The sequence below is a fragment of the Hyla sarda genome, chromosome 7 (genome assembly GCF_029499605.1).
Source record: "Hyla sarda isolate aHylSar1 chromosome 7, aHylSar1.hap1, whole genome shotgun sequence".
NCBI lineage: Eukaryota > Metazoa > Chordata > Amphibia > Anura > Hylidae > Hyla > Hyla sarda.
This window is the reverse complement of record NC_079195.1, coordinates 48651471-48662801: the sequence shown is the minus strand read 5'-3', so window position 1 is coordinate 48662801 and position 11331 is coordinate 48651471. Positions and strand designations below refer to the sequence as shown.

The 11331-nt window shown below is 44.4% G+C and overlaps 1 long non-coding RNA gene across 2 annotated transcripts in view; it reads left to right on the top strand.

Moving 5' to 3' along the window:
* Positions 1–1558: 1558 nt before the first annotated feature.
* Positions 1559–11331, top strand: part of LOC130282010 (uncharacterized) — a 209737-nt gene continuing 199964 nt past the window's right edge. For both annotated transcript variants that reach the window (XR_008846209.1, XR_008846208.1), the window contains exon 1: positions 1559–1593. This is a non-coding gene — a long non-coding RNA (uncharacterized LOC130282010). The remainder of the gene's footprint in view (positions 1594–11331) is intronic.

The window sequence follows — 11331 nt, the reverse complement described above, 5'->3', positions numbered from 1 at the left end:
AAATTGAAAATCCCGATCTGAAGGTTACTTCATTAGTGTTGAGCGGCATAGGCAATATTCGAATTCGCGATATTTAGCGAATATATGGACAAATATTCGTCATATATTCGCTAAATTAGCATATTCCTAATATTCGCGTTTTATTTTCGCATATGCGAAAATTAGCATATGCGAAATTAGTATAAGCGAAAATTTGCATATGCGAAAATTCGTACGCCAGTCTCACACAGTAGTATTAGAGCCTTCTGTACACCACACAAGCTGGAAGCAGAGAGGGGTGATCACTGTGATGTGTACTGGGAAAAAAAAATATATATATTCGTAATTGCGAATATATAGTGCTATATTCGCAAATATTTGCGAGCAACACTATACTCCATAACTAAACTGACCTTACCCAAATTAATATATTACCAAATAATAATAAGGAGTCTCTTTTCCTGTATACGCGTTTCCCAGTTTATACCATGCCCCCCAATCTTTCTTCTTTAGCCTCTTTTATCATCCCTATCTCTCAATACTAAAACTGCAGATTTTAAAGTGAATGTCCACCTTCTAACACTGCGTCATTTTAGGTTGGAAAATGCGCGCTGTTTAGGCCGATACACAACACTGAATACCGTGTGTAGATAAAACTTGGAAAACTTTTTTTTTTAAATCAACTGGTGCCAGAAAGTTAAGCAGATTTGTAAATCACTTCTATTAAAAAATCTTAATCCTTCCAGTACTTTCTAGGGGCTGTATACTAAAGAGAAATCCAACAAAGAAATTCATTTCCTCTGATGTCATGTCCACAGTGCTCTCTGCTGACCTCTGCTGTCCATTTCAGGAACTGTCCAGAGCAGGAGAAAATCCCCATAGCAAACATATGCCGCTCTAGACAGTTCCTAAAATGGAAAGCAGAGGTCAGCAGAGAGCACTGTGATCATGACATCAGAGAAAATGCATTTCTTTTTTTGATTTCTCTTTAGTATACAGCCCCTAAAAAGTACTGGAAGGATTAAGATTTTTTAATAGAAGTGATTTACAAATCTGTTTAACTTTCTGGCACCAGTTGATTTTAAAAAAAAAGTTTTCCACGGTAGTACCCCTTTAAAGAGTACCTTTCATCAGACCACATTTTCTAAACTAACTCAGATTATATTCCCTAACTACTCCTAATATACCTCCCAACTGTCCCGGATTGAGCAGGACAGTCCTGTTTTCGGGGTCACGTCCCGCCGTCCCAGAATGGCCCCCTTCTGTCCCGCTTGTAAGCAGGCGCAGTGCACCACATAGACATATAAGGCAGCTGCCTACAGCGCACCCTTCCGCAGCCACAGTTTTGTTTTTTGTGGAAAGCCTAAGACAATACTGGTGGGGCTGCGCTCCTCTATCTAGCTACCTGGCTTCAGGAGCACAGCGCTGTCACATTAACCCCTACCTCCGTGGCCTCTAGATGCTGATGGTTTAGGACCTGTGATGATGTCACTATCATGTGACCATCATGTGACTGTGCAGGATAGATGTTATAGTGATTGAAGGACCTGTGTGATGCTGTGGAGGAGGCGGGGCTGTGCTGAGCTGGAGTGGAGGTAACATGTCACCCCAGTAGTAAGTTAATAACATTACGATGGGTTTGTTACAGTGTGTCACCCCAGTAGTAAGTTAATAACATGAGTAGGAGGTTTGTTACAGTGTGTCACCCTAGTAGAAAGTAGATTACATGATGAAGAGGTTTGTTACAGTCTGTCACCCTAGTGGAGAGTAGATTACACGATGAAGAGGTTTGTTACAGTGTGTCACCCTAGTAGAAAGTAGATTACATGAGGAGGAGGTTTGTTACAGTGTGGCACCCTAGTAGAAAGTAGATTACATGAGGAGGAGGTTTGTACAGTCTGTCACCCCAGTAGTAAGGAGATTACATGAAGAGGTTTTTTTTTTTTTTTTTTACAGTGTGTCACCCCAGTAGTAAGGAGATTACATGAGGAGGAGGTTTGTTACAGTGTGTCACCCCAGTAGTAAGGAGATTTCATGGGGATGAGGTTTGCTACAGTGTGTCACCCCAGTAGTAATGAGATTACATGAGGAGGAGGTTTGTTACAGTGTGTCACCTCAGTAGTAAGGAGATTACATGAAGAGGGCATTTGTTACAGTGTGTCACCCCAGTAGTAAGGTGATTACACGAGGAGGAGGTTTGTTACAGTGTGTCACCCCAGTAGTAAGGAGATTACATGAAGAAGTTTTTTTTTTTTACAGTGTGTCACCCCAGTAGTAAGGAGATTACATGAGGAGGAGGTTTGTTACAGTGTGTCACCCCAGTAGTAAGGAGATTTCATGGGGATGAGGTTTGTTACAGTGTGTCACCCCAGTAGTAATGAGATTACATGAGGAGGAGGTTTGTTACAGTGTGTCACCCCAGTAGTAAGGAGATTACATGAAGAGGGCATTTGTTACAGTGTGTCACCCCAGTAGTAAGGGGGCACGTGTCAAAGGGTGGGACCAACAAGTGGAGTTAAGGGGGCAGAAAAATTGCAGGGACAATAATCTTTGTTCAAACAGTCACCGGATCTGGCTGGGAAATGTCAAATCTGGGCACTCTCATATCCCAGCTGGACCCGGACCCAATCTGATTCATTTGAATGAACTTCCTGAAGTCAGTTCTGGTCGGTTCATTTTTGCCCTGTTTCTGGTATCCCATACCCCGGATTTCAGTCCAGCCACTATCTAACTCCAGTCGGCTCATTCAAATAATTTAGATTGGGGGCCGGGTCCAGCTGGGATATGAGATCACCCAGTTTTGACATTTCCTATCCGGATCCAGTAACTGTTTAAAGAAAACATGGTGTAAATGCACCTTTAAATAGGTATTTCTATTCCGCATGTACAGGCGTGGTTAGGGGCATGGCTGAGGGAGTTGTTAGGGGTGTGGCTGAGAGAGTGGTCATGGGTGTGGCTGGGGGTGCAGTTAGGGGCATGGCTTGTCCCTCTTTTCTCTCAGCAAAAAGTTGAGAGGTATGCTCCTAACACCCCTTCTGCCCTTTAAAATGCTCTGTATCATACCTTTCCCCTTGCTCACAGGAGAAAGTGGGCGTTTCCCAGAAGGCGGTGAGAGCTCTGCCTCCCCATGTCCTGCATGCACTTCATGAGTTTGGTCTTCTGCCAGGCCAGGAGGAGACCAAACTAACTGTTTGACTTGCGGCAGGGAACAGAACAGAGCCACCTAGTGGCCATTTTTCAATCACATTAAAAACATAGAAGGGTTGAAAATTTTAATAGCAAGTAAATAGCAAAGTGTCTTATAATTACATATGAAACAGTATATTAAAAGTTTAGTTTGGTGGCAGGTATTCTTTAAATGGGCACTGTCACCAACTTTATTTTTTGATATGTTGTAGTACTTATGTACTACAACATATCTCTAATATACTTTTATCATTTTTTTTTCATTAAAAAGGTTTAATTTACATTTAAAAACCGGCCACTGAAAAAGGACTGATTTTGGAGTTGCAATCAGTCCTTTTTCAGTTAGGCTGCACTCGCTCCCTGCCTGTCAATCAGACAGGCAGGAGCGAGCGCATTGGCTCCCCGGCCACTGGCTGGGGGGCCACTCCTCCCGCACATCGCCGCCGCCGCCTCGTTGCCGCCGCTGTCCCTGCACGCCCGCTGCCGGACTCTGCAGTAACTGCAAGTGTAATGAGGGAACTGGGTATGCAGGGCAGGGGGGGGGGGTTGGGTGGGGAGGAGTGAACAGGCTAGTGCCGTAGTGGGTGGGGGGGAATGGGCTAGCAAAAAAAAAATAGGATGGTGGGAGCTACCCTTTAAAAGATAAAGAACTGGCGATCTGTGGCTGTCTCTAGGTGGAGCTTCTGAGCTTTCTGCATACCGGTTTATTGATTAGGAACACCCTCTTTTAATACTTCTCCTAATCTTTGCTTGTTACCTGTATAAAAGGAGGGACAGAGGGGTCTGGAGAAGGAGGACAGAGGTTCCAGAAGAGGGGACAGAGGAGTAGGAAGACAGAGGGGTATAAAGTAGAGCAGTAAAAGGGTGGAATGTAGCCAAACTAAGAAGAAACAGTGTGTGTGGGAGCATTATTATTACGAGCACAGTTTGTGGCAGGGTTATATTTAAGGGGTACAGTGAGTGGCAGTGTTATACCAAGAGGGCACAGTGTGTTACAGTATTATATTAAGGGGGCATGGTATGAGGCAGGCTTGTATTCAGGGGCACAGTGTCTGGCATGGTTATAATGACTGTTGATTTCATATAGAGAATGAGGATGTGCTGGCAAAGTAAGGATGTCCGGATGTTAACCCCTTCCTGCCCCAGGACGTATGCATTCGTCCAAGTTGCTAGCTTGTTACGCGATGCACTGCAGGAGGTCGCCAGTGTTCCCGCCTAAGCTGATCCCGGCAGCATTAGCCCCATAGATGCTGTAATCAATCCTGATCACGGCATCTATGGTGTTTTCAGGTGGAGTGTGCTACCCCTGTTCACCAATGGTGGCGCTGCGATACGATCGCGGGTCCGCCCCTATTGCAAATTCCTCATTTAGGCCTCAAATGCGCATGGAGCTCTCTTACTTCAGAGCCCTGTTGTATTTCAAGGCAACAGTTTAGGGCCACATATGGAGTATTTCCTACAAATTTTGGGGGGATTTTTCTCCTATTACCCTTCATAAAAAAAATATAGGAGGGAGCATATGATGCGTGTAGACCTATGTGTAATATTTAATTGGCAATAGGAAAAAAAAAAAAAACACTAGGATCATAAATTATGGTCCTAGTGTTTTTTTTTCCTATTGCCTATTACCCTTTATAAAAAGGTAAAGTTGGCGGCTACACCAGCATGTTAATGTAAAAAAATTTACATTTTTACACTAACATGCTAGTGTTGCCCCCATACTTTTCATTTTCACAAAAGATAAAAGGGGAAAAAGACCCCCAAAAAACGCAATTTCTTCCGAGTACGGAAATACCCCATATGTGGACGTAAAATGCTCTGCGGACGAACTACATGGCTCAGAAGTGAGAAAGCGTCATGTACATTTGAGGCCTAAATTGGTGATTTGCACAGGGGTGGCTGATCGTTACAGCGATTCTGACATGAACACAAAAAAAAAATACCCACATGTGACCCCATTTTGGAAACTACACCCCTCACGGAACGTAACTAGGGGTATAGTGAGCCTTACCCCCCCCACAGGTCTTTGACAAATGTTCATTAAAGTTGGACATAAAAATAAAAAATGTGGTTTTCTTCCCCCTGAAATGCTGGTGTTGCCCCAATTTTTTCATTTTCACAATTTGTAACATCATTTCTTCTGAGTATGGAAATACCCCATATGTGGATGTAAAGTGCTCTGCGGACGAACCACAATGCTCAGAAGAGAAGGAGCACTATTGGGCTTTTTGAGAGAGAATTAGGCTGGAATTGAAGGTCACGTGTGTTTACAAAGCCCCCATGGTGCCAGAACAGTGGACCCCCCTCCACATGTGACCCCATTTTGGAAACTACACCCCTCAAGGAATGTAATAAGGGGTACAGTGAGCATTTACGCCCACAGATGTCTGACATATTTTTTGAACAGTCGTCGATAAAAATGAAAAATGTAATTTTTCATTTGCACAGTCCACTGTTCCAAAGATCTGTCAAATGCCAGTGGGGCGCAAATGCTCACTGCACCCCTTATTAAATTCTGTGAGGGGTGTAGTTTCCAAAATGGGGTCACATGTGGGGGGGGGGGGCGTCACTGTTCTGGCACCATGGGGGCTTTTTAAACGCACATGGCCCCCAACTTCCATTCCAACCAAATTTTCTCTCCAAAAGCCCAATAGCATTGTAGTTTGTCCGCAGAGCACTTTACATCCACATATGGGGTATTTCCATACTCAAAAGAAATGAGGTTAAAAATGTTTGGGGGCTTTTTCTTCTATTACCCCTTGTGAAAATGAAAAATTTTGGGTAACACCCGCATTTTATTGAAAAAAATTATTTGTTTTATTTTTACGTCACAATTTTACGAAAGTTCGTCAATCACCTGTGGGGTGTTAAGGCTCACTGTACCCCTTGTTATATTCCTTAAGGGGTGTAGTTTCCAAAATAGTATGCCATGTGAGATTTTTTATGCTGTTCTGGCATCATGGGGGCTTCCTAAATGCGACATGCCCCCCAAAAACCATTTCAGCAAAATTTGCTCTCCAAAAGCCCTTTGTCGCTCCTTCACTTCTGAGCCCTCTAATGAACCCACAGAGCTTTTAACATCCACATATGAGGTATTTCCTTACTCGGGAGAAATGGGGTTACAAATTTTGTGGGGCATTTTCTCCTATTACTCCTTGTGAAAATGAAAAGTTTGGGGTGACACCAGCATTCTAGTGTTAAAAATCGAATTTTTCATTTTTACATCCCACTTTAACGAAAGTTCGCCAATCACCTATGGGGTGTTAATGCTCACTGTACCCCTTGTTACATTCCTTGAGGGGTGTAGTTTCCAAAATTGCATGCCATGTGTTTTTTTTATTTTTTTTACTGTTCTGGCATCATGGGGGCTTCCTAAATGGGAAAACCATTTCAGCAAAATTCGCTCTCCAAAATGCCATTGTCGCTCCTTCCCTTCTGAGCCCTCTAGTTCACCCACAGAGCACTTTACATCCACATATGAGGTATTTCCTTACTTGAGAGCAAATGAATTACAAGTTTTGGGGGGCCTTTTTACCTTTTACCCCTTGTAAAAATCGGAAAAAAGTGGGGCTACAATAACATTTTAGTTAAAAAAAATGGAGATTTCTATTTTTCTCCTCCATTTTGCTCTTATTCATGTGAAACACCTAAAGGGTTAACAAACTTTTTGAATGTCATTTTGAATACTATGAGGGGTGCAGTTTTCATAATGGGGTCCATTATAGGGGATTTCCAACATAAAGACCCTCAAATTCACTTCTAAACTTACATTTTGAAATTCTCGGGAAAAATTGGAAAATTGTTGCTATATTTTGAAGCCCTCTAATGTCTTCAAAATGTTAAAGCATGTTAGACATATTGTATAGGTGAATCAATGTGTAATTTATTTGACATGTCCCTTTTCCTTCCAAGCAGAGATCTTCAAAGTTAGAAAAATGCAAAATTTTCAAATTTTTCCTGAAATTTTGGAGTTATTCACCAAGAAATTATGCAAGTATAGTCGTAAATTTACCACTAACATAAAGTAGAATAGGTCACAAAAAAACAATCTCGATATCAAATTGATAAGTAAAAGCATCCCATTATTAATGCTTAAAGTGACAGTGGTCAGATTTGCAAAAAAATGCTCCCGTCCTTAGGGTTATAATAAGCTCCATCCCCAAGGGGTTAAGCTCTGCAGGGGGAATATGGTGCTGGAAGAAGTCCCGGAGATCTGGGCCGGATATAGAAGAAAAGAAAAAGAAAGACAACAGAAAAAAGTACCGTATTTATCGGCGTATAACACGCACTTTTTAGGCTAAAATTTTTAGCCTAAAGTCTATGGGGGATATTTATCAAAACCTGTCCAGAGGAAAAGTTGCCCAGTTGCCCATAGCAACCAATCAGCTCGCTTCTTTCATTTTTAACAAGGCCTGTGCAAAATGAAAGAAGCAATCTGATTGGTTGCTATGGGCAACTGGGCAACTTTTCCTTTGCGCAGGTTTTGATAAATCTCCCCCTATGTGCGTGTTATACGCCTATACACCCCAGGAAAGGCAGGGGGAGAGAGGCCGTCGCTGCCCGCTTCTCTCCCCCTGCCTTTCCTGGGGTCTAGAGCCTTGCTGCCGGCCCTTCTCTCCCCCTGGCTATCGGCGCCGCTGCCCGTTCTGTCCCCCTGACTATCGGTGCCGGCGCCCCATTGCCGGCGCCTATAGCCAGGGGGAGAGAAGCGGCACCGACAGCCAGGGTGGCATAATTACCTGGGTCGGGTCCGCGCTGCTGCAGGCCTCCGGTGAGCGTCCCCGGCGTCGTTGATTTGCGCTGCACGGCGCGGCGCATGACGTCAGTGCGCTGCGCCGTGCATAGCAACAATGCCGGGGACGCACGCCGGAGGCCTGCAGCAGCGCGGACCCAACCCAGGTAATTATGCCACCGGGGATGGGGGGAGGCAACGGGGCAGCGGCGCCGGTAATGGGTGCCGCTGCCCCTTCTCTCCCCCTGGCTATCGGCGCCGGCACCGATAGTCAGGGGGACAGAACGGGCAGCGGCGCCGATAGCCAGGGGGAGAGAAGGGCCGGCAGCAGGGTTCTAGACCCCAGGAAAGGCTGGGGGAGAGAAGCGGGCAGCGACGGCCTCTCTCCCCCTGCCTTTCCTGGGGGTATATCGGGGTATACACGCGCACACACGCACCCTCATTTTACCATGGATATTTGGGTAAAAAACTTTTTTTACCCAAATATCCTTGGTAAAATGAGGGTGCGTGTTATAGGCCGGTGCATGGTATACCCCGATAAATATGATAATCTGTGAGTCCTTATATAATTCTATATTCTGCCTGATTGTGTCTCATCACTGCTGCAGTCATTTGTTAACTCTGCAGTGGTTAACGTATTTTTCGCCATACAAGACGCACTTTTTCTTCCCCAAAACTGGGGGGAAAAAGTCGGTGCGTCTTATACGGCGAATACACCCCTATCGCGGCGGTCCCTGCGGCCATCAACGGCCGGGACCCGCGGCTAATACAGAACATCACCGATCGCGGTGATGCCCTGTATTAACCCTTCAGACGCGGCGATCAAAGCTGACCGCCGTGTCTGAGGGGAAAGTAACACTAACCCGGCTGTTCAGTCGGGCTGTTCGGGACCGCCGCGATTTCACCGCGGCGGTCCCGAACAGCCCGATTGAATAGCCGGGTTAGTGCTTACAGGACACCGGGAGGGACCTTACCTGCCTCCTCAGTGTCTTCTCTGTTCAGGGATCCCCTGTATGGCCGGCGCTCTCCTTCCTGTGTAACAACGTGATGGCGGCGACGGAGAGCGAGGATACCCGGCCGGCAGCAGAGATGTTCCAGAGCGACGGGGACACGGCGACAGCGATGGAGCGACATCCAGGGCAGCGGTGATGGGTCCGGAGTGGCGGGGACACGTGAGTATTACCTCCTCCTGCAGTGGTTTTCAATCTGCAGACCTCCAGATGTTGCAAAACTACAACTCCCAGCATGCCCGGACAGCCAACGGCTGTCCGGGCATGCTGGGAGTTGTAGTTTTGCAACATCTGGAGGTCCGCAGGTTGAAGACCACTATTGGGTTCAAAATCTTTATTTTTTTAGATTTTGCCCCTAAAAATAGGGTGCGTCTTATACGCTGGTGCGTCCTATAGGAAGAAAAATACGGTATATGTAAAACAATACTCCATTTTGAAGCCCTCTAGGCACGATGGGAGTTTTGCAATAGCTGGAGAGCCACTTGAACCAGCAGTTGGATCCTTACCAAAAAAAAAGGGGGGGGGGCTGCTTAGTCTTATTTGCTCGGGCAAACAAATTATGTAAGAAACTATGACTAAAATTGTGTTTGTAAATTAAATACATCTGCGTATTTTTAATTGTATGAACCCTGCCTTAGGGAAAAATAAAAATAAAATTCAAAAACTGCTCCAACTTTTACAAAGATTTATTAAGTGTACATTAAGAATGTTGAGATCAGGGCGGAAGTTCACTTTAAGACCTGGTAAACTTCATATTCTCTAACTTTTTATATACATAAAAAAAAAAAATGGATATGGCATATCTATTATTCAGGCAAGAGATTTTCTACCGATGACAATATGCATCAGGGGACCTGTCTGATCAGGCATATAGGGAAACCTCAGGCAAGTAATATTCCTCATTTACCATTATAATTTTGCAAATCAAACCTTAAGAAAAATTTGACTAAAGTTCTTATCAACCTGACCAATGTAGATTCAAAGTAAGATGCAGATGAGAGCAAAAGGGAAATGTAGTATAGTCTTAAAGGAGTTCTCCGCCCCTAGACATCTCATCCCCTATCCAAAGAATAGGGGATAAGATGTCGAATTGTGGGGTCCTGCCGCTGGGGAACCCCGCAAAGTTGGCTCGGAGTGAACTTCCCTTGGTGCCGGATGACTGGCGATGGAAGCACGGAGGCTCGTGATGTTACGGTCACACACCCTCAATGCAAGTCTATGGGGGGTGGCGTGATGTCACACTCCAAATGGACGCCGGATGCAGCAAGGAGATCCAGTGGCTGGACCCCCGTGATAAGACATCTTATCACCTAACCAAAGGATAGGGGATAAGATAGGGGCGGAGTACCCCTTTAATCATAAATCCTAAAATTGCTGCATAAGTATTCTTCAATATCAGCCATGACTCCCACCTTCCATTCAGAGGACCCCTCGTTCTGCAAGCTGGGGGTTAGCATATAAGAAGACAGGTGGGCTTGTGTGTGTATCTCTTTTTATTAAAGTCTATGGGAATTACAAAAATATGCAAGTACACATCATCCGTCAGATATCTGTTTAGTCTTCCAATTTACTGGTATAATCCTGGCAACCGGTTCAAAAAAGGGGGGTGGTACTATGTAAACACGACCAAAAAGTGGGTTTTTTGGGGGTTGTTGTAGGGATTTGTAAGGATTTACCACCACACCTTATTCCCATAGCTAGGATATTGTTGTAGGTTTTGAAAAAAAAAAACATGACCTGGCTTCCAAATCAGTTTCTGTTCTGTATTTTGCAAAGTTCTATATTACACATTACAGTATAAGTGAGTTTAATACCCAAAACAAATTCCTTATTAGACTCGTGCCATGTCGGAAATAACAGATGGCACAATACAATACTTTACAATACATCCATATGAAGGTATGGCCACAGGTGGTAGAAAATCTACCTCTTTTTTGCAGGTTATCTACATCAGCAATCTATTCTATATTGTGCAGATTTTTGTTACCATTTTGCCGTTGCATATTTTAGTAAGGAAAATGATAAGGTTAGTGCAGTTGTAGATTTGCAACATTTCCATGAGAAAGTCTACAATTTAAATATTTTATTTTTTAAACATTTTGCTTTTAAACAGATACTGTACCGTATTTTCTGCAGCATGGGGATCAAGGGGGAGATTTGTGGTAGCCTGGGGGTGTAGGGTATATGGGGTGTAGCTGTGCTGTAACTAAAGGGTGCTTGATTAACCCTTATCACTCGTGAGGCCAGGGTGCGGGCTCCTCTGTATATGCTTGTCCTATCGCCACCCGTCACAAGAACGATTTGGAGGTATAATAAATGATGGTCCACAACCGGAGGTTTTCAGAAAACTGTCGGAACTTTTACTGCAGGTTTTATGCAACATTAAACAGGAGCAATCTTTGTACAAGAGTCTATTTGGATCCT